General features: G+C 50.2%; 1 protein-coding gene and 1 long non-coding RNA gene across 3 annotated transcripts in view; one reads left to right on the forward strand and one right to left on the reverse strand.

The window, feature by feature from the left end:
* Positions 1-24,001, forward strand: part of CACNB2 (calcium voltage-gated channel auxiliary subunit beta 2) — a 402,055-nt gene that overhangs the window by 294,096 nt on the left and 83,958 nt on the right. The gene's annotated exons all lie outside the window — the stretch shown is intronic.
* Positions 6,317-9,469, reverse strand: LOC142008907 (uncharacterized). Its single transcript, XR_012644264.1, has 3 exons — positions 9,229-9,469; positions 7,754-7,908; positions 6,317-6,444 (listed from the first exon to the last, which is right to left on the reverse strand). It is a non-coding gene; the product is annotated as an uncharacterized LOC142008907 (long non-coding RNA).

Below are 24,001 nucleotides of genomic sequence, written 5' to 3' on the forward strand. Positions count from 1 at the left end.
CCATGCAACCCCATCCATGGTGTTTCCCGCTCCTTTCTGTCAAAATAGAGGGTTGGTCTTTTGAAAGAACGAATTGAATGCATGATTTGCTTTTTGTGTGTGGATGCACTCTTTCGAAATACTATTTTTCAAATCATAAAATGCAAAAGAGTTTCTTTCAAAAGTGCGCTGTAGTATAACTGTAGCCACACTGTTTAAAGGAACACAATATTGTTGATGGAAGTATATTGACATTCCCTCTCACCATAAATCAGATGAAATATTTGACTTGGTAAAGTTTAAACACTAAGCAGTTACAGAGTTGGTCAGAGGTTGAGGACATTCACACAGAACAGTGTTTTCTAGGCAGAAAGCTTACGCTTCAAAATGGATATCTTTGGATGAAGAAATTGTATTATTGTACCATTTGTCAGGAAGACTGCTCCCAGTTGTCACAAAAGCAAGAGTATTTTATTTTAAATGTAGGTTTTGAGTAAGGAGAGAAGGAGGTGCAATTTATGATCAAACCAAATGAAACATTTATTTCCATAATATATTCAGAACTCAGAGTTCTAAACAGAGGTGTTGTAATTTATATGGAAGTTACATAACAAAGACCCTGGTCCTGCTTCAGGATCTGCTATCACAGCCCACTTTATCCATGCTGAGACCCATGCAATGAAATTTGGGCCTCTTGAAGTCAAAGGGCTGTAGTGTTCTATGCTAGTTCACATTTCCTAAGAGCTGACAATTTCATGCTCAGCCAAATAGTAACAAAAGGATGTGTTACCAAGGCCAGATTATTATCCATCAGTTTCAGTGTGCACACGTATGCCGAGAACATCATTTCATGTAGACATCCCGAGCTACTGACTTTTGGGAAAGTACCAGCACTTTTTCTCTGTTAGGCTACGTCTACTCAGGCAGCTTCTCTCAGCAGAGGTCACTGTCAACAGAGAAACCCTGGAAAAACTTCTGTCAACAGATGGCGTCTACACACAAAAACAGAGTGAAAGAGCACTCCCCTCTGTCAACAGAGAGCAGCCAGACTGCCCTGTCCTCTCTCAACTGAATGGCTGACTGGATGGTCTACAGAAAGGGCTTCCTGGGGAACCAGAAGCCCTGTCTGTCGACAGAAGTGTCTACACGGGCACTCTGTTGACAAAACACTGTCGCCAGAGGTGTTATACCTGACTGGGGAGAAGTATAATGCTGCCAGCTGAATGGCTGAGTTTTGTCGACAGACTCAAGAGAAAGCACTTTAGCCATGCAGACACTCAGCAAGTTTTGTCAACAAAAGCCCAGTTTTATCAACAGAAGCTGCCTGTGTAGACATTGCCTTTATGATCCAGACAACCAAAACACCGCAGGAAGCACTTGAGCCCCATCAAGAGAGAATTGGTTCTACCAGTCCTATGTGACAAAAAGTTAGTCACTTCTCTTAGATAGTGACTAGACCCAAAAGATGGAGGAAAGCAAATACATGGGAAAGAGAGGCAGTGGAAAGTGTGATGTCACAGTAAAGTAAACAGGTAATGAACAACTCAGGGATGATCTAAAGGGTACTTGTGTAACCCCTCATAGGTAGACCTGAACCTGGGACCTCTGGAGCTTAGTGCATAAGGCTCTACAGTTTGAGCTAAAAGACAGTCACTTATCATTTCAGGCTGCAGAGGGGACTCATTCTCTGTGTGTAAGTGGTCAAGAGGCCACTACATGGGACAGTGAACTACATATAGGCTATGTCTACACTAAAGAGTTTAGTCAACAAAACTGGCATTTTGTGGACAAAACCACAGAGCATCCACATTCCCAAGGCATTCTGTCAACAGTAAATCAACAGAATGCGGCACTTCAGTTGACAGTGTTCTTGCTGCTCTCCCATGAGACAGAACACCTCTGTCAACCGATTCTGTCGACAGAAAGCCAGTCTGAACATTCCGGGGGAGTGGGCCCTCTGCCAACAGACAGGGCTGCTGGGACACCGGGACTGCCCTGTCTGCTGTGCTTCCGTTGGCCATTCTGTCGAGAGAGCAGATCACTCTTTACTTGACAGTCTGGCTGTGAGCTGTCAGCTGAAGTTTTGTCCAAAGATATCTTCCAACAGAAACTTCTGTCCATAGATCATTGTAGTGTAGACATTGCCACTGATGTGTGGATTACAGTTGGTCCTACCATAAGTGCAAGGGAATGAATTTGATGACCTCTCAAGATCCCTTTCAGTTCTAGTATTCTATGGCTCTAGTATTCTAAAATTCTATGATTCTAACAAACTCTGGACTAATTTTGCCACCTTCTGAGCATTGGGGTGTTGGGGTGGGGTTTTGCAGTAATCATGCCAGAGGTAAGTCTTAAGGCCAAATCTCCTGGTCCCATATGTTTCACCTGAGTTAAAAGGTGTTCTCCTGTTTTCTTCCAAAATATCTCTATAATTTTAATTGGTGCCAGGATGCATTCCATTTTCCTCATAGCATTGTGACATTCAAACTCTTGCTTTGTATTTATACTATTTTAAAGTGTTTATACACTACTTATTTAACAAATTATATAGCACAGAAGCATGCTTCACAAAGCAGCATGTTAAACAAGTAAAAACAGGATTTCTTTTTCCTTTTTTATTTTTAACAAAACTACATGCTGACAAATATGTTGAACATATTTTGCAGGTTTTTTTAACAGAAGAATCTCCTAATATTTATATAATCTATGACTTTTGTAATACCCACACAGTTTTTTTTTTATTGCTTGTAGCAGTTATTCCGTTTTTGTACGTTTGCATATGTAACAGTTTATAAGTTTACTTTGTATATGGAAAACTCTTTGATCCAGTTTGGAAAACATATTCACTGTGAGAGTTTACTATAGAATGTGATAGTGATTAGTAATTTCAGTGACAAATGTCTGAATATTCAAAAATACTTTTCACTAAATAGTTAATAATGAGATAAATACATGCTCTGAATGAAAATACTTCCAAAACATGATTCTGTGCTAGCAACCCCAAGAAAATTTTGACAAACCCAATTACCTTATCTTTTAGAGGATGCTTTTTTCAAGGGGGTCAGAAACACAGCAACATTTACATATTTTAACACAAACAAAATATTTGCGTTGTGTGGTTCAAGAATGCGTACATTTAGTAGCAAATGGTCAAGCAAAATGTATCCAGTGACTGACTGAGAGCTAGAGGCCACAATTCAAGGGGGAAGTTACTAATCAAAGAAGCCAACAAAACAGTTTTCTGAAAGGGTGTTTGCTGAGATATGTAGAGAAAGAGGCATGATTTGATAAAACAGGATATTTTCCGGTCTGGCACAAATGGGTTTTAGTTTGTCAGGATGTCTGTGACTTTTAAACCCTTCCATTTATATCAGAGTTCTGGGATGATTGTATGGTGCTCTGATGCCAGTAATATGCCAGACACTAGGGCAATAATAAGAGCACATCAAGGTGCACTGCGTCTCTGCGAGGCTTTGAAAACCAGTTTCATGAATGACCTCCACACTGATGTTACAGTTATGTGTGTTGATCGTTGCCAAGCTTCTCCTGTTTTTTTGCTTGTACTACCCAGTACACGAAAAACCCATGACCACAGTGTGCAGAGTGCATAAAGAGTCTTTTGCTCTCACGCCAAGCGTAAAGATAGCCCAGGTCTAAGGGCTCGGTAGCACACAGAGGCCATTTCTACACATGGCACTTTTTCCAGAAGAAGATCTTCCAGAAGAGTGCATCTATACATCAAACAGGATCCCAAAAGAGCCACCCATTCTTCCAGAAGAATGTATCTACTCGTGTACTGGCACTCTTCCAGAATAACAGGGCAGGAAACAACATGGACAGGATCGCACAGCCAGGGAGCCCTTCTGGGGCCTCCAGTCACACCGCCCCTGAAAAGGCCCTACCCAAACAGCCCCTCCCTGCAAACGCTGCTGAGGACAGCCACCTCTGTGCACAGCAAGCCAGACCCAGGTCCTTGTCCAGCGCCCACCAACCAGCAGGCATGGACCCCCAGCAGCACCAGGACATCGGGTTTGCCCTCACCCACAGGCTAGCCATCCTCCTGGCCACCCTCCTCAGCCGCCTGGGGAGACAGAGATCCAGGCCCATGGGTCCTGCACCCCCACCACCCCTGCTGGGCCCCCTCCGACCAGTCCAGTGCATCTGTACCCACGCCACCAGCACGGAATGGTGGGACAGGATCGTCATGGGGGAGTAGGACAATGACCACTGGCTGCAGAACCTGTGGATGAAGAAAGAGACCTTCCTGGATATCTGCAGCTGGCTCCTGTCATGCTACGAGGCCAAGACACCTAGATGGGGTCGGCCCTCTCCCCAAAGAATCACATGGCCATCACCATATGGAAATTGGCCACCCCAGACAGCTACCGATCCATTGGGTAGCAGTTCGGGGTGGGCACATCCACTGTCGGGGCCGTCGTCCTCCAGGTAAGCCCTGCCCCAGACCCTGCCCCACCAGCAGGAAGGAGTAGGCCAGCGGGCTTGGGGGACCCCAGGAGCCGATTGGGAGGGAGCAAGGCTGAGGGGGTGGGCAAGCCTAGCCCAGAAGGGATACCACATGGCCACTTCTGGAGGGGTCCTTCAGCAGGGGGGCTGGTAGGGAGGGAGGGGGTGGAAGGGGAAGGGGACAAAGACCCCTCTGCATATACCCACAAGTGCACCCGTTCCCTTGCAGGTCAAGAGAGCCATCAACCACATGCTGGTGTGGTGGCTGGTGAGCACAGGGGTTCTGGACGCAGTCACTGAGGGCTTCACCCCACTCCGGTTCCCCCAGTGCTTTGGGGCAATCGACGGGACACATATCCCCCTCAGGGCCCCAGGCCACAGTGACAGCAATACGTCAGCCACAAGGGGTAGTACTCCATCGTGCTCCAGGTGGTGGTAGACGCCCACGGGAAGTTCATGGACATTTATGTCGGCTGGCCAGGCAGGGCACATGATGTGCAGATCCTGTTCTGCAGGATGGAGGCAGGGACATTTGTGCCCTGATGGGAGCGCACCATCAGGGATGTCATGATGCCTCTCTGCCTCGTGGGCAACCCAGCCTATCCACTCCAGCCCTGCTTGATGCGCCCGTACACAGGCCACCTCACACGTGCCCAGTATCCCATCGAGGGCGCTTTCGGCCGTCTGAAGGTGTGGTTCAGGTGTCTCCTCACGCGCCTTAATGTCGGGGTGGAGAACGCCCCGCAGGTCATGGCTGCCTGCTGTATGCTCCACAACCTCATCGAGGCACGTGAGGGGACCCTGCCCCAGGGCTGGATGGCGGAGCTGGCCCCCCACTACCAGCAGCCCGCTGTGGCCCCTGACAGGCAGCTCGACCGTAAGGGCTCCGGATCCGGGAGGTGCTTCAAGAGGCATTCAGCCGAGGGAACTACTAACCCCTGCACCCTTCTCCACAGGCCCCCCACACACACACCCCCATGCGCACACCCCATACCCCCCCAACCCCCCACCCTCCCCCACATTAATCAGGGACACGGGAGGTGCAGAATGTTAACATGTATTAAACCCTCAACCTTTATCAACCATAAACAATGTAAATAGTAAATGTTGAATAATAACAATAACGACAAAAACCTGATAGGGAGTGAACTATATACATGGGGGTAAGAGGGTAGGGGTACTTAAACTTGGATGGGGACTGGGGCAGGAATGGGGGAGGGGGCTCTAATCCAGGGACAGGGTGGAAGGCCATGAGACCTAGCACCCATGGACACCCCTTCCATCCCAGCTGCACAGTCCTTTGTGGGGCACTGATGGGGCTGGAAGCACCGGCAGGTACGGCTGGTCAGCACCTGGCCCAGCCTCAGCGGAGGGGCCAGAGGGGGGTAGGTTGTGGCTTGGGCGACCCTCCAGGGGGGCCCACCGTGGCCACAAGCCATGCTACGAAGTCCCTCAGTGCAGCATCAGGCGGGCCTGGGGGCAGTAGGGTGGCCAGGGCTTCAGGGTAATGGGCTGGAGGCACGCGAGCAGCTGAGGGGCCAGTGGGAGGGCCAGCAGGGGGGAATCTGAGGGGAAGGCGGGGGGGGACTCGGGGGGCGGTAGCAGGGGCCTCCGGGGGGGACTACAGGGGGCAGCTGAGGGGGACTGCATGGGGGCCTCCAGGGGACTGTGGGGGGAGCAGCTCAGGGGGGGCTGGCCTGCCAGGGCCCTGCACATGGTGCAGAGCATCCTCAACACCTTCCCCCATGTGTCCCGCCTCCACTGTAGCTTGGCCTCATCGAGGGCCAGCCGTTGTTCGGTGAGTGTGTTCTGGTGGTGGAGGGCTGCGGCATAGGCTGCAGCCTCCTCCTCGCGGGAGCTACGGCAGGTCCAGCGCACCATGGCTGCCATGCAGCGGGGGCTGGTGCAGGCCCAGCTGGTGGGCTGCTGGGTCCTCTGGCTGGATGGGGCTGGCAGGCCCCGGGCTCATTGTCCAGCTGCCCCAGCCCTCGGATGCTACCGCTGTTGAGAGAGAGGGTGGGGGTAAAGGGGGAAGTCAGTGCCACATCTGAGACCTGGGAGGCAAGGCCCCAGTCTCCCCAGCTGGTTACTCCCTCCACAAACCCACAGGATGGGCAGGTGCAAGAGGAGGCCACCATGTGGGCTTGCATGCACTCGCACCAGCGGCTACTGGGGCATGATGCCAGGGCCAGGGCGCTATCCACTGTGGCCCACCCTGGCAATGGGCTTGTGGGCTGGGAGTGCTCAGCTGTGGGGGGGGTTCCAGATGCAGCTATGCTGCCCTGGGCGGGGGGCGTCTCGGCAAGCTGGGGGGGGTTGCTCCATGAGAGAGGGAGCCAGGTGCTGCTTGCAGGCATGGGTGTGCCCTGGGCCCTTACCGGGAATGGGCTTTTGGGCTTCGGGGCCCGGGGCTGGGGCCCAGGTGTCCCCCTCCCCGCACTGTGCTTTTCTATTGTGCGCACTTACCCGAGGTGGCCTCATATATGTCAGGTGATGCCCGACTGAAGGGGGCCTGGCTGCTGGCAGTGGAAGGCACCGTGATGACAAGGGACCCATCTGTGGACTCCCCATCAGATGGGACGTCCACAGTGGTGGGTCCCTCCTCCTCCTCCTCCCGTGCGGCAGGGGGCTTGGGTGTGGCTGTCTCCATGGTGGCATGGGGTGGAGAGGTGTCATCCACAGCCAGGAGGTTCTGCAGCTCCTGGCAGAAGGGGCAGCTGGCAGGGGCATGGCCAGATCTATGGGCTCTATCCTGGGCCCTCATGTACCCCTGCCGCAGATCCTTCATCTTGCACCTGACTTACTCCGGTGTCCGGGAGGGGTGGCCACAGGCAGCCAGGCACTGGGTGAGGTGGGCGAATGCTGGGGCATTCTTCCGGTGCTTGCTGGTGTCTCGCAGGACCTCCTCGTTGCACCAGAGCCCCAGGAGGTCCTGGAGCTCTGGCTCAGTCCAGGAGGGGGCCCTCCATTTTGGAGCCTGGTTGGGGTCTCAGCTGTGCTCATCCAGGTTCCTGGGGCTCCCCTGGGCAGTGCGGGGTGCTGGCCTGCTGGCCATCTCTGCGGGTCAGGACTCGCTGGGCACTACGGGGCCTCAGGGGAGTGTGGCTGGCAGCCCTGCACGTGCTGCCTGTCTCACACTCTCAGCTTTCTTCCAGGGGGTCTCCAGGTCCCTGCAGCTTTAAAGGCTGCAGGGACCTGGAGACCATAGAGGCCCGCTGGGGGTGTCTAGAGTGGCCCCACTCTCCAGCAGGCTGTTGCCATGGAGGACTGCTTCTTTTGGAAGAAGCAGTCTGAGAACATCTATGCATACCTTCTTCCAGAAGTCCTCTTCCTGATTCTGAAGCAGAGTACACAATCTGGAAGAGGGGGCACCTTCTTCCGGAAGAAATCCAAAAGAGTGTCTTGCATGTGTCTGCGCTCCTCAAATCTTCTGGAAGAAGGCACCATTCTTCCAGAAGATCTTGCCTGTGTAGAAACAGCCAGGGAGAGGGACACATAGCTTATAATTCCACTGTCTAGCGATCAAATGACAGCCTTGTGCTCCTTGAATCATCCGCTGGCCTTGAGTACAAGGAATAACAGAGCTTCCTGCACCTCTGCCCTCCTCATTCTGTGACATCTGGGAGAGGAGGACATGCAAGTTGGAGAGGAGGGTAGCTGGTTCATCATTGGGTGCAGCAGAATTCTAAGGTCATTCTTGAATCTCAACTAGATGCCTCAACATGTTAGTTTGCTCTCCCATAAGCTGAAACTTCTCCTGCATGTTACACTCTTGTTCTCTACATGCAACAAAAATGATTAAGGGGCTGGAGCACATGACCTACGAAGAGCAGCAAAGGGGCTTGGGCTTATTTAGTTTGCAAATGAGAAGAGTGAGGGGCAATTTTATAGCAGCCTTCAACTTCCTGAAGGGGGGCTCTAACGAGGATGGAAAGAGTCGATTCTCCATAGTGTCGGACGGCAAAAGAAGGAGCAATAGTCTGAAGTTACAGAAGGAGAGGTGTAGGTTGGATATTAGCAAAAACTATTTCATTAGGAGGGAATGCGTTACCTACAGAGGTGGTAGAATCTCCATCCCTACAGGTTTTTAAGTCCTGGCTTGCAAAGTCCTGGGTGGGATGATTTTGCTAGGGTTGATCCTGCTTTAGGCAGGGGGCTGGACTAGATGACCTACTAAGGTCCCTTTCAGCCCTCAGATTCTATAATTCTGTGATTTTATGCTCTCCTGTCTTCTTGCTTGGTGCATACGCTCGCTGACAGTGTAAGCCTCCATGCCTGCCCTGTCAGTCTCAGAAGAATGCATCACATCAAAAATGATGTCTTCCCTCATATGATATTTTTCACAGGCAGACCCAGCAGAGAGTATCGCTAACTCCAGATTTGCTGTGTCAAAGGCAATGATTATTGTAGCTAATGCCTGGTCTATTCTATGCCACATTATGTTGAAATTCTAATGTGTGTGTCCACTGTACTTGCTGCTATGTTGTGTGCTGCCGTGAGGCCAGATCACTTAATACTGGTGTGGCATGGGAAAGCATCATACTGTGGTGGACAGAATGAGGCAGCATTTCTCTGAAACCTACCACAGTGGATTTCAGAGTACCTTCAGGTGAGTTTTCTGCAGATATCTATGGTCCCTCTCCAGGCACATAAGCGGGCTTTTCCAGGGAGCACCCTCTGTGTAGCTGGAATGGCAGCCACTCAGTCCCAATTGTTTACCTTAGGTTAAACCATTAAACACCACTACATTTAATTCCAATAGTTGAATTACAAATGCACACTCACCAGAGGCACCTTCCCCAACGTCATGATCCAGAAACAATAGGTCCTGGGAGGGGATTGTCTCCAAATTTAGGAAAAGGTCCTGGCTGTTGAGAAAAATGGATCCTTCACTTGCATCCTGCAGTCTTGTTCTTCTCTTCCTCTTCCACCTCCTCCTCCTCATCATCATCAACAGTGTCCCTGTTGTTGGCCAAGGTCACCTGAGCCTCCAGGAAGGTATCCATAGAGAATTTTGGGAGACTGGTGTGGTGCCTACCTAGAAGGATATACAGAAGCTTATAGCAGCAGCAAGTTTGTCGCCCAGAACCAGAGCAACTGTTTGGTTCCCTTGGCTTCTGGTACACTTGTATGAGCTACTTTATTTTCACGTGGTGCTGCTATGTGTCCATCACCGCCCATGGCTGGTGTGATTTAGGCATGGATGCCAGCAGTTCTTCTGCTGGTTTGGAGCTCTGCCTGCACATACGCTTCTTGCCACATCTGCCAGTGTCTCCTCTGTGCCCATGCTTAAGCATGTTTGCAGCCGGGGCACACATGGTCAGATGTCTTGGTGAAGTCTCCATGCTTATCATACAGGAAGTAAAATTTCGGAAGTCCCTGGGGCTTTTCCCTGTGAACCTGGCTGATGTTCAGTGTCGGTGAAAGTGCTGTCCTGAGCAGTCACAGCAGAGCACTCTGGGAGACCTGGAAGTGTGTCTCTGCGAATTGCACAGAACTGTGTTTATACTACCCCAAAGTCAACCCAGAAGGTCGACTGTCGCACTGTGCCTCTTGCTGAGGTGGAGGACAGGAGTCAATTTTACAAGCCTTTTAGGGTAGCAGAAAGGATGCGGTCAAATGGACACACACATCATAAAGTCAGCCTAATGTGGCATAATCTAGACCAGGCACTAGCCACAATAATCTTTGCCTTTCTACAGCAAATCTGGAGTTAGCAATATTCCCTGTTGTATCTGACTGTGAAACAAAACAAAACAAAGCAAAGCAAGCAAACAAACAAAAAACTGTTACAACATACAGGACACCATCTCCTTAGCAAGGCAAGTAGATGACAGTGCATCCAAACTGCGAGACTGGGTAGTAATAAGCGCTTTTAGCAACCAGGTGTTAAAAGAGAAATATAGGAAAACACAAAATGTCCTCACTATATTCAAACAGCTCATTGGACAAAAATGACTCTTAGGCTGTGTTTACACTAGGAAATAAAGTTGAATTTATTGAAGTTGGCTTTATCCCAATAGATTTTATAAAGTCAGTGGCACCTGGCACTGGCCACAGTCAGCAGACAGGATACTGGGCTGGATGGACCTTTGGTCTGACCCAGTATGGCCGTTCTTATGTTCTTATGAGTGTCCACACGTATTTAGAAAGTCAACATATGTGTCCCCATTACCTTTGCTAATTTTGCCTTATGTCAGAAGTGCATTGTGGGTACCTATCCCACAGTTCCTGCATCCCCATTGCATTGTGGGTTTCTCTGCCAGTATGTTATGGGAAAAAACATGCCATGAGTAGTTGTGGGTGTTTGATGTCATCGTCCCAGAGTGCATTGCTCTCACTTCCCGCTCATTAAAAATAAATAGCCAAATGGATTTTCGTGCCAATTTTCTACAGCCTGCCCCAGCACATGCCATTACAAGGCTAGTGGAACAGTCCTGAGAAAAGTAAAATTCCGAAATAAAAATCTCAAAAGTTTCAACTTGGAGCTACTAAAAAGTTGTTTTTTGTATTGTTGAAATGCTGCATTTGATAGTGTTATTTTGATTTGTTTCATTTTGACTCAGCAGCCACGTGATGTGGAGGGCAGCCAGAGAGCCCAGCAGCTGCATAATGCAGAGGGCAGCCAGAGCGCCTGGCAGCCATGTAGTGCGGGAGTTGAGCCGGAGAGCCCGTCTGCTGCATGGTGTGGGTGGGCAGCCAGAGAGCCTGGGTTGATTCCTGCTTCCTATGTCCTACTTCCTGTTACCTGGAGAACAATGAAGGTGAAAGTGATGTTCAGACAGGCACAATGGGGGCATTGTGGGATACTTCTGGAGGCCAATATATTTTATTAATAATGCTGTGTCTACACTAGCATTAAGTTGACCGTGTATATTTGAATTTGGCATTACTCCTTGTGAAAAAGCTGGGGTAGAAAAGTCATGAAATTATGTTGGTGGAAGAGGCAAAAGAGCCTAGACTCACAAGGTCCCACGTAAGCTTGAAATCTGGTCTCTTTCACCAACATAATTTCATCCAATAAAAAGGTATTACTTCATCCACCCTTCTCCATATTATTCTGAGACCAACACAGCTACTACAACACTGCACACAGTAATTTGAAAATAAAGTCACCAGTGCTGGCTTACATTCAACTCAGGAGGCAGCAAAGATTGAAATAGCTCTAGTGACGCACACAAAGCATTCTCATACAAGCAGGGTCTGGTTTGTATTAGCCTGTAATGCCACCGGTCAATACTCATCTGCAGCTGCGCTTTGTTTGTGATCAGTGTGCCAGAAGGTGTGTCTTCCTGTCTCAGTCACTTGGGGAATTAACAGGAACTATTTGAAACAGCAAAGTTGAAGAATAGAGGACTCCTTTTATGTCTGTTTGTGCTTACTGAAAACATGCTTATTGTAGCAGCGAAAAGTCAGCAGATGAAAGCTGTCATCTGTAATAAAAATAATCTGCTGGGATTTCAAGTTCACTTTTCAATGTCACAAGTGAGGACATTTTATGCTCATGAGATAGTATTTCACTGGTTCATAACTTTCCCCCCCCCCAAAGCTGAGGTTCGCACACAAAAAAGATTTATAACAACATATTTTTAGATTTTTCATGGGGAGAAAATTCTGCAGAAAGGACAGAAAACCAAACCACGGTCGTAGCCCAGGGAAGTTATTATTTAAATAAAACAAGAGGACAGAAGTTTATTTGTGATTATAAATAGAGATAAGATTACAAATCTTCATGAAAAAATGCTACAATATAGTGGTATATGGTTTCTTAGTTTCAACATGATGCCTACTGTGTTTATATATGACTCCATATTTTAAATATTTTTTCCACTGTACAGTAATACCCTGAGATACACGCATTCAAAATGTATGTATCTCATGTTTATACGAGCGGAGGCATGGGGAGGGCAATGCCTTGGGGCGGGGCCCTGCAGTGCCACATCTGGAAGCCAGCTGGGCAGTGCCCAGACAGCAGAGCCAGCTGTGGGTTTCCCGGCTGGGGCATGGGGAGACCCGCAGCCCTATGGCTGGGAATCATCTGGGCTCCCAGACCAGCCCCCTGCAGCAGCCCCAGATGAGGCTGCTGCTTGAATCCCCTCTCCTTATTGCTTGTGGGACCTGGGAAACTGACCAGCTCATGGCTGGTCAGTATCCCAGGTCCCACAAGGGGCAGGGAGATGAGAACTGAGTAGCAGCCTGGTTCCCTTGTCCCAGCCATTTGCGGGACCTGAGAAACTGACCAGATCATGAGTGGTCAGCTTCCTGGATACCACCGGCACAGGGGAGCTGGGAAACAGGCTGCAGCTTGGTTCCCTGTCTCCCCTGTGCCATCAGGACCCTGGAAACTAGCCAGTCATGAGCTGGTCAGTTTCCCAGGCCCAAGAGCAGAAAGGAGACTAGAATCAGGCTGCCCCCAGTTCGCAGCTCCCTGCCACTCTGGGAGCCAGGAAACTGACCAGTCCACCAGGGCTGGTCAGCTTCCTGGCTCCTGCAATCCCAGGGGACCTGGGAACCCTGTGGTAGCCTGGCTCTCATCTTCCCTCGACTTGTGAAATCCCCGTGCATCTCAAGGGTTTTCTGTACTTTCAGTAATTTACCCAGCCTGGTCCAGACAGCTGCTAACATTAGAAGCTCATGTTCTTAGAATTTTTCACATTTTCCTAATATGTAATATATATCAATTCTTTAAAAAATAGTTCTCTACGACAAAATCTTTGTGGTTTTAAGTTTCACATTTTGCTTTCAATCAGTGAACCACATACTTCCCAAAACTGGGGTGGGGGCATGCCCCCCTGTGGGCATGAAGAATTCCAGGGGGAGCATGAGGTGACCCAGCCCCGCCTGTCAATCCTGCCTACCCCAAGAAAGAGTCCACGCTGGCATTACCAGTTGCAAAAATGGAGGTAGTGCCAGCGTCCTGGGTAACTGGGGGTCGGGGGGAAGTCCTGCAGCTGCACACCAGAGCTAGCATCTCACGAAGCGCGTGTGCTGCTTCCATTCACCAAATAACTGGTGCATTTCCTGAAAATCAGGGTCTGTTGCCCACCGGTGTCTTTCTTCCTGTTCAGGGTGGCGGGGGGAGGAGTTGGAGCTCTGGATCTGCACCAGCTCCAGCTGCTCCGGAAGCACATGCACTGCTTCTCAGTCCCCACAGCAGCTGCGTGCTGCCTGAGCAGTTGAACCTGGCGTGGACCCACGACTCACACTCTCCACCCACCTTCTCCACAGGAAGGCAGGAGGTGGAAGGAAGTCACTGGAAGGCAATAGATCCTGCTTTTCAGGAAACGCACTGGCTGTTTGGGGAAGGGAAGCAGCACATGAGCTTCTGGAGACCCTGGACCTGGCACACAGCTACATGACCCCCATGTACCAGCTGAGCTGTTCCCTCTCCTCACCCAGACCCCCACGAGTGCCTTCCCCAGACACCCATAAGTTCTCTCCCCTGCACCCTATCTCCTGGGCAGACACCTATCCCCAACTTGCTCCTGTCCCTATTTTCCACCCAGATTCTGCACCCCATCCCTATTGCACTCACTGGCAGCCCCTGTCCTGCCCACTGGATCCCTCATTTTTGGCCCCATCTCAGAGTGTAGAGGAGCCCACAAATTCCACTAACCTCATGAGGGTCTCAAAACCAAAAAGGGGACGTGATGCCAAAAAGTTTGGGAAGCACTGCTCTACAACATTGCAGGCATTGTGTGAAGGTGTGTGTATTTTCAAAAGACAGATGTTAAACTATCTCCTCATCCAGAAATCTGGCCAGAAAATGGAAGAGCATTTGAGAGAATACTAGATTCTAAGCATGAGTTAATGCACATAGTTCATTTTTTAGTGGATGGCATTGTACAAAATCAGATGAGACACCCCAAAATCATAGTAGTAATTCTACAATACTATTAATCATCATTAATGTATTTGTTTCTGGTAAGTGAAGTACTTCCCAAAGGTGAAAACATGCAATTTCCTCTCTTGAGCCCTGCTGTTATGTTTGTGGGGGAAGAGTGCTGGGCTCCCCCTTCTCTCTCTCTCTCTCTCTCTCACACACACACACACACACAGAGAGACACTGGGCTCCCCCTCTTCCCATGTGTGTCTGTGCATGGCTGGTCTGCAGCTCCAACCTTTCTACTGAGGTGTATACGTGTGTGTTTATTTGATGTGTGCAGTGCGATGGTGGCACACATCAGAACAATCACACATGACCTCAGTGTTGGTGCACAAGGCAAAATTGTTCCACTCCTGGATGAAAAATCTTAGAGGGAACAGTGCACCACACGCCAAACTCCTGCCTTCTGAATCCGCCCCCCACACCCTCCCTCTGCTCTGAACCCCTCCCGCCTCCTCCCCGCTTCAACCACCAAACCTAATTTTCTCCAGTATTCACTGTACTAGGTCCTCCATTCACCCTTTTTGGGAAAACTGAAAGAAGTCTTTAAGAACCTCTGCCTTTTACATCTTCTCTGTTATTATTTTGAATTCTTCATTGGGTAAGGGGCCTGCCTTGTCCTTGGTCTTCCTCTTGCTTCTAATATATTTGTATTTGTGGAATTTGTTTTCTTGTTATCCTTTATGTCCCCCGCTAGTTTGAGCTCATTTTGTGCCTTCACCTTTCTAATTTTGCCCCTACAATCTTGCGTTATTTTTCAATTCATCCTTTATCATTTGACCTGTTTTCCACTTTTTGTAGGACTACTTTTTGATTTTTAGAACATTCAAGATCTCCTGGTTCAGATTTCAGAGCTGCTCAGCTCTGAAACAGTGCTGCTACCTTCAGCAGCAATGCAAAAGTAAAGGTGAAAATGGGGCATTCATTCTGCTGGGAAAACTGATATCTGTACGTTTGTTATTATCACTTTAGTTTTTTTCACACTCTGAGGGACAAAAGTGCTAATGTAGACATAGCCTTACTCAGAGTGTCACACCTAAGTACAAGATGGAACAGATTGTTTAGCATAAGTAGTTAGCACATATTTCAAGAAAACATTCAAGGTGAAGTGGCCTGTTAACACCCCAGAAGTGGTGGGTGAGAAGTGTGGAGGGGAAGGGCAGGGTAAGTAGGTTATAGATGGTTGTAATAAGTTGTAAATCTAGTGTTTCTAGTCAGTCCAAGGATTTTAGTGTGTAGCAAAGTTATGAATTTAAGCTCATGGGCGCATCTTCTGCAATGTTGTGCTTGTTTCTGTCATCAACCAGAACTTGGTCTCATGCAAATATTACTTCACCTTCCATGTTTCTCTAACGTCCTGGGACTGACATGGCTACCACATGCCAATTAAACTTTAACACTTTTACAACCTGTTGGGAAATACCCACTGCATTTTTGGTGTTGGAGCCTGGTCAATATTCTCACTGCTTTGCTCACCTCTGCCTCTGCAAGGAATCTGGAAGGCCAGCAGATCCAACCCTCTGAGGAGTTCCCCTGGGTGGAACTCTACCTAGAATTCGTAAGACCATAGTAGCAGGTCTCACACCGATGTTCCTCTGGCTCCATTAGAGAAGGGCTGAGATGAAGTCAGTGCATCCAATGTCCTGGTGAGTCTTGATTGTCTGAAAGTCCCCTAAAAGTCAGAATTAAGTTTGAGTAGCCTTGAAGGTGATCTGATTCATGCCAAGAACCAGTGTGTCTGGAAGATTGAGAAGAGAGGGGTGAACATAAAAGTTAATTTATGCTAGCTCTTTGGCCTTTCTCCTCCTGACCTAGATACCTCTGATCCGAGCTTAGATATTTATGAAAGATTCCTTCCCCTAATTTAAACATTCAGTTCTCTCAGGTTTTTATAGATACTTTTCCATAAGGTGAAAATTATCTGTAACTCTCCTTAATTATGTCTCTTGTCTCTCATTCTTGTAATCTTGTTCCAAGCACGAGACAGAGCAGGTTTCATGCTAGCAATGTGAGACTCAAGAGTGAAAACACTGCAGTGATTTTATCTTAAAGAATATAATTTACAGCTGCAACACAGTTAGTCATGCACCCAGCAGATGATCCACTAGCTAAGAGGCCTCATTCTTATTATGGCAGAAGTATGATTGAGAATTCCTATATGTATGAAATGATGTTATTACAACAGCAAGGAATTCAACAATGGTGAAACTGAATTGTATTCACCTGTGAAATGGACAGGGTAAGCACTGAATGGCCAAAGCTGGTAGTAATCCCAGAGTAATAAAAATTACTTGTTTTGCAATCCTTCCTTGGTTATTTTGTCACCAGCAACCAGTGGGTCACATTTTCTTCAGGTGTAAATGAATGCAGCATCACAGACTTTAGCTGAGAATTTGTATGGCATAGCTATTTCTATATTAGACAAACACACAGATTACACACACGTACTTGTAGGCCTCAGCAAGTAGGTCTTAAGTAAAGGATTAACGGCTGGCAGATAGAAATTGTTGATCGAGATCTAAAGCTTTATACGTTTAAAGCATTTAAAAGGGCTGTTTTATCATTTTTACTCTTCCCACTAGCTCTATAATTATTATACAAAGACTTTGGCTGCCTTCCAAGGATCAGAGCTCCAGTTCTTTCAGAACATTTAGCAGTTGGATAGTGAGATTTCAAAACTGCACTTTATGCATTTATGGTATAACACACATGGATACAATATGCAGAATAAAGAAAGAGATGCCAAAACTTTAGATTAAACAAACAACTTAAATATAATATTATAAAATAGTTTGAACACAGGGCAAATGGGAATTGCTTGACAGAATCACCGAAAAGTAGGACTGAAAGTAACTTCAGGAAGCCACTTAGTCCATCTCCCTGCTCTGGGACAAAACCAGCAATACCTAGATCATATCTGGCAGATTTCTGTCCCACGAAAGCTCACCTAATAAACTATTTTGCTAGTCTTTAAAGTGCTACTTGCCTGCTTTTTGTTTTCATCTCTGGCAGGTTTTCTTCTAATATGTTCTTGAAAACTTCCCATGATCGGCATTCCAAAACCTTTCTTGGTAACTTGCTCTAGCAATTAAACTACCCTAATACTTAGAAAGCTTTCCACAATATCTAACCTAAATCTCCTTTTCTGAAGATTAACCTTGTCCTGTCTTCAGTGGCACAGGGAATGATAGATCAGTCTCCTCTAAATAAAAAAAAAACCCTTAATCTGAAGACTTCTCAGGTCCCCCATCAGTCTTTTTGTCTGAAAAGTAAACAAATCAAGTTTTGGCTTTTTTTAGCTTTTTGTCATAGATCAGGTTTTCTAGACCTTTTTTTTCATTGTTGTTTTTCTCCGTACTCTCCAATTATGCTCTCATATTCCTTAAAATGTGGTGCAGTGCCAAAACTGAACACAGTACTCCAGCTGAGGCCTCATGAGAGCTGACTAGAACAGAACAATTACCTCTTGCATCTCAAATAAGACATTATTGTTAATACACTCAGGAATAACATAGCCTTTTTTCAGAATTGTATCACGTTGTATCATATTGAACTCATGATCCACTACATTCCTCGCATACTTTTCTGCAGTATTGATGGCCAGTCAGTCATTTCCCATTATATAGCTGTGAATTTGATTTTTCCTGTTTTCATTGCAGCACTTTGCACTTGTCTTTATTTAATTTTATCTTGTTCTTTTAAAGTCAGTTCTCCACTTTATCATGGTCATTCTAAATGCTAATCCAGTCCTCTAAAGTGCTTGCAACCTCCCCCCCCCCCACCCCCGCCATGTGGTGTCCTCTGCAAATTTTATAAGCATACTCTCCACCCCATTATCCAAGTAATTAATGAAATTACTCAGTAATAGTAGTCCCAGGACAGAACCCTGTGGGGCTCCATCTTGATCTCTCTTCCTTCTTTGACAGTGAACCATTGATAATTACTCTTTAGCTGTGTCTACACTACAAAAAAGTGCTAATGTAGACGTAGCCTTCCTCAGGCTACGTCTACACTAGCACACTACATCGAAGTAGCCTATTTCAACGTAAGAACATCGAAATAGGCTACTTCAACGCATATCGTCTATGTATCATATCCAGGGCTTGTGCCGTCGACGTTCAGCATCAAAGTAGCGATGAGGAATGTCGAAAGGAGCCGCCCCAGAAGGAAACGTGGAGCGTCCACGCACACAAGCGCTCCCCGTTGAAATAAGGGGCCAGGAAAGCCCGCGGACTGGGTCACAGGATGGACTAGACCTTCCGGGTCAACAGCAAGCCGCTCCTTTAAAGGGCCCCTCCCAGACACACCCAGCCTGCACAGCATGAGGTCTGCAGGGTACTTTCCACACTCTTGCAGACCAAGTCACAGCAGCTATGGACCCCCAACAGCAGCAGCAGGAAAAGGAGGCCCTCCAGGTAGTCATCGAGGATGCAAGCGCCCTGCTAGGTGCTGCCCGGGAGGCCGCCCAGTGGTTTCTGCCAGAGGAGCCCTCCCCGGGGGCAGACGGGGACACCCCTGTCCACCGAGCTCCCCTCTTCCTCTCCCGCCGGCTGCTCCTCCACCACTGGAGCTACCCCAGCAGCTCCGAGTGGTGGGAGCAGCTGGTCATGCGGGAGTGGGATGACAGCATGTGGCTGCAGAACTTCCGCATACACCGGCAGACCTTCCTTGAGCTCTGCCAGTGGCTCACCCCCGCACTGAGGCACCAGGACACCCGGATGCAGCATGCCCTCTCTGTCAAGAGGAGGGTCGCAATAGCCATCTGGAAGCTGGCCACTCCAGACAGCTACCACTCTGTGCCACACCAGTTTGGAGTGGGAAAAGCCATGGTCGGGGTCGTCGTCATGAAGGTAAGGAGGTGTAGGCATGCACCAACTGGGGGGGAGGGGATGGGGGCCCAGGTGTGGGGATGGGGAGTGAGGGGTGCCAGGGAAGGAGGGGCTGGGTGTGCGGCTGAGGAGGGAGGTGTGTGAGACTGGGGAGGGAGGGGCCTGGTATGGGGCTGGGGAAGGAGGGGCACCGGGGAGTGAAGGGCTGGGCGGGGGGGTTCCCGGGGAGGTGCCCGGGAGGGGGGCCTGCAGGGAGGGCCCTGGGAGACCCTGCACACTCTCATGGGCGCCTGTGTTCCCTCCCCACAGGTGGTCTGTGTGCTCAATGCCATGCTGCTCCAGAGGGTCGTCCGACTCAGGGACCTGGATGCAGCCGTTTCTGGATTCACTGCCATGGGGTTCCTGAACTGCTTCGGTGCCCTGGATGGGACCCACATTCCCATCCATGCCCCGGACCACAGTGGATGAAGATACATAAACCGCAGGGGCTACCACTCCGTGGTCCTGCAGGCCATGGTGGGCAGTCGGGGCTGCTTCCAGGACGTGTACGTGGGCTGGCCTGGCTGTACACACGATGCCCCTGTTTTTAGGAACTCAGGCCTGTGCCGCCAGCTGGAGGTGGGGACCTACATCCTGCAGAGGGAGATCCCTCTGGGGTACACCACCATGACCCTCTGCCTCATGGCAGACACAGCCTACCCCCTCCAGCCCTGGCTCATGCACCTGTACACCAGCCGCCTCAACACCACCCAAGAGTGGTTCAACGTCCACCTGAACCATGCCCGCCAGGTGGTGGAGAGGACCTTCGGCTGTCTGAAGGGCCGCTGGCGGTGCCTCCTTGCCCAACTGGACATCAGCCTCCAGAACATCCCCCAGGTTGTGGACGCATGCTGCATGCTCCACAACATTGTCGAGAGAAAGGGAGAGGCTTTCGTCCAGGGGTGGGAGGTCGATGCCAGCACGGGCTTCCCCCAGCTGGCTGCCGCACCCTGCCACCAGGCCCACCATGAGGGGTATGGGTCTGCGAGGCCCTGTGGGCCCACTTCGATCAGGGAGACCCCTGAGCACCTCCCTGGCCTTCCCCGGAGGACCCCCCCACAACACAGCCCGTACTGCCCACACACCGCCCCCAACACCCACACACTACCCCCCCAACAAGCACACGCCTCCAGTTATTTGGAAAATAAAACCTTTTTTTTTGAAAACTGCTAACTTTGTTTTCTGCACAACAGAAACTGCAACCAATATACAAAGGGGGACAACTATATACATGGGGGCCCGGCGGACGGCTCGGCCGTTGGCCCATCACTCCGGGGTTGGGGTAGAGGGGCGTGACCCCCGGCGGGTATGGCTCGCGACCCCTCCCCCCGTCCATGGTCCCCAGCGTGGCCAGCTGGGGGCTGGAAGGACCGGCGAGTACGGTTGGGATGCCTCCACTGGCTGGTCTTCAGCCCCAGTGGGCTCTGGTCCTGGGGAGCTTGCAGGCAGCACGGCAGTTGGGGCGGCAGGTGGGGCAGCAGGCGGCAAGGCAGGTGGCAAGGAAGGGGGGCAATGGGTGGAGCGGCGGAGAGGCCAGCTTGGGGAACAGCGGGGGGTGGGAGCCGGGCAACGGCCTCCCGGATAGACCTGGCTATGTCCCGGAAGACCCTCATGAAGTACTCCCATGCTGCCCACAGCCGGGTGGACTCCTCCCTGTCAAAGCGGAGTCTCTCCTCCGCCACCTCCATCTGCCACCGCAGAGCTGCCAGGAGCTGGGGGTCCACAGGGGCCATCCCCGGGGTCCAGCGGTGGCGGGAGTGTCCCGTTGTCCTTGGGGGTGTCTCCGGGCGCTGGTGGTGGCTGACCTCCGGCGGGCTGTCAGGGACGAAGGAGCGTGCCTGGCTGCCAGGGGTGTTGGATGGTGCAGCTGCAGAGAGGGAGGGGAAGGCTGTTAGTACCATGCCCTGGCCCGTGGCCCATTCCCCCCGCACCGCTTTGGGTGCTGGGTCTCCATCCCTGTCGGTGGGTGTTATGTCCCTGTTGGCTGTCCCCATAGCATTGTCCCTCCACCCCCGGGGTTAAGGCACAGAGCTGTCCATGGGTGTGGGTGCTGATGGGTGCTGATGGCCATGCCACCGTCCTGGGACCGTGCTGTGGCTGGGCGATTGCGGGTTGGGGTCCGCTGGGGGTGTGTGAGGCTCCCGGTCATGTCCTGTGCCCCCACCCCATGGCCTGTGGGTGTGTGCCCTGTGGGGTATGTACCTGACCGTCCATTGCCGCAGTCAGGGGAAGCCCAGTGGGCGGACACCAGGCTGGTGCTCCAGGAGGGGAGGTCGATGAGGAGCCCCCGCTCCTCGCTGCTGGACCCCTCTTCTGCTGTCCCGAGGGGGGGCTCCTCGGGTGGGCCCCAGGGTGTGGGGCTGGCCTCCAGGCAGGACTCCGGCTCTGAGGCCTGCTGGGGCTCATTGGCCATGGTATCAAGGATGGCCAGGGGGGAGGAGGTGTCCCGGGGGCCCAGAATGGCCCTGAGCTCCCTGTAATAGGGGCAAGCGGCGGGGTCAGCCCCAGACCGGCTGGTCGAGTCCCGGGCCCGGGCGTACCCCTGCTGCAACTCCTTCACCTTACTCCGGACATGCTCTGGAGTGCGGACAGGGTGACCCTGGGCAGCCAGTCCCTCGGCCAGCTGGGTGAACGCTTCTGCATTCTGCCTCTTGCTCCCCATCATGTGGAGCACCTCTTCACCCCAGAGCCCCAGCAGGTCTCGGAGCTCGGCCTCCAACCAGGAGGGGCCCCGCCTCTTTTTGGCACCCCGCTTGGCTGCCAGGGGTGCCTGGATCCACTCAGGAGGGGACTGCTGGGGGCGCTCGGGGGACTGGCTCGATGCCATGGGTGGTGGGTGGATGGGTTGTGGCCTGTAGAGGGAGTGCGGGGCTAGCATGTGCATGTGCTGCTGCCTGCACGCTCTCAGCTTCCTGCCACAGGAAATCCGAGTCAAAGGCAGCTGCACACGGGGACCATAAAGCCCCTCAGGGGCTGGACAGAGTGTCTCAACCCATCAGCTGATGGCTGCCATGGAGGACCCCGCTATTTCCAAGTAGCAGGATGTGGATCGTCTACACACACCCTACTTCGAGTCGAAGTAGGATGCTATTCCCATCTTCGGATGGGAATAGCAATTTCGACGTCTCGCCACCTAATATTGATTTCAATATCGAAATAACACACCGTGTGTGTAGACGTGATGGGTGCTATTTCGACATTGTGCTGGCTACTTCGAAGTAGCCAGCTAGTGTAGACACACCCTCAGAGGCGAATATAACCCAGGGAGCATCTACACACTTAAAGCATTCTGTCGACGGAATCTCGACAGAACTCTGCATTTGCCTCGAGGCTATATCTACACCTGAAGCATCTGTTGACAGAAAATTACTGTTGACAGGGGAATCTCGACAGAACCAGGCTGCACTGTCCTCTAGTGCGATAAAATGGAATGCCAGCTCTGCAAAGAGGGCTGCTGGACAACCGAAGCCCTCTCTGTTGACAGAAGTGTCTACATTGCACTTTTGTCAACAGTACTCTGCTGACAGATTGTTATGCCTCAAATTTTTGAGGGATAATACTGTCAAGGCAAATGCAGAGTTCTGTCGAGTCTGTCAACTGAATGCTTTAAATCTGTAGACGCTTCCTTAACTTATGTCGACAGAAGGCCCCTTCTGTTGACAAAACTCTTGAGTGTAGACCAGCCTGACTGTATTATCCCTCAAAAATTTGAGGCATAACAATCTCTCGACAGGGTCTGCTCCTCAGCCATCCGCAAGGATCTCCCCAACAGTGTAGAGGTGAGGGCATGGGGGACCGCAGCCTGTAGCTCTGCTGCTCCCATGCTCTCAGTTTCCTGGCACAGGGTTTCCCAGGCTTCCTGCAGCTTTAAGGGCCAGAGGCAGGGACCATACAGCGCTAATTGCTGTGGATGTGGCAGCTACATCTACAGTTACCGGGTCGATCTTCTGGAGTGCCATTTCACAGAACCAGCTCCTCCCGAGCATGGTAGTAAGGACGGTTTACAGGAGGAATGCTCCCATCAACCTTCTGCTGTGAAAACAGGCACAGAAGTTGACAGCTGCCAAGTCGATTTTTGGTACACAAGTGGCTTATCAAAAATTGTGTAATAGTTGTTGACCTTCCAGGTAAGATACAGCCAGTGTCCCCCAGGGAACCTGTGCAGCACTCTGGAGGCCTTTTCTCTTGACAGAAGGCCACCTGACACATCCAGACCCCCATGTTGTTAACAGAGGCTTTCTAACTCATGGTAAGCTGGCTATCACTGTCATATCATATCTCGCAGAGCTGGAGAGGACCTTGAGAGGTCATCAAGTCCAATCCCCTGCCCTCAGAGCCAGACCAAGCACCATTCCTAACAGCTTTTTTTTTTTTTAAATGTGTTTGCCCCAGACCCATAAATGGCCTACTCAGGGATTGAGTTCATGATCTCCCGTTTATAAAGCCAATGCTCAAACCACTGAGCTTGCCCATTCCCCATACTTACTGTTGGCAGAACACACTCGGGAATCTGCACACTGTGGATTTTGTCAACAAACAGCTGTTTTGTCAACAAATCCCTCTAGTCTAGACATAGCCATGGTTACTGCATGAGATCACCGTAATGCAGAATTACAATATGCTGTCTAGGTGCCCTAACTGATGGTTTTCATTTATTTTAAATTTATCCTTTATTCTGAATTTCTTGGGTCTAAAATGCTTTTTTAGGGGAATAATTACAACATCCCTGTAATCTTTTTTTCCCCTTAATTCTAAATTACTGATATATCCTATTAATCTTAGTATGGATATAACTTTTGCTGCT

Source organism: Carettochelys insculpta, chromosome 2 (assembly GCF_033958435.1).
Source record: "Carettochelys insculpta isolate YL-2023 chromosome 2, ASM3395843v1, whole genome shotgun sequence".
Lineage (NCBI taxonomy): Eukaryota > Metazoa > Chordata > Testudines > Carettochelyidae > Carettochelys > Carettochelys insculpta.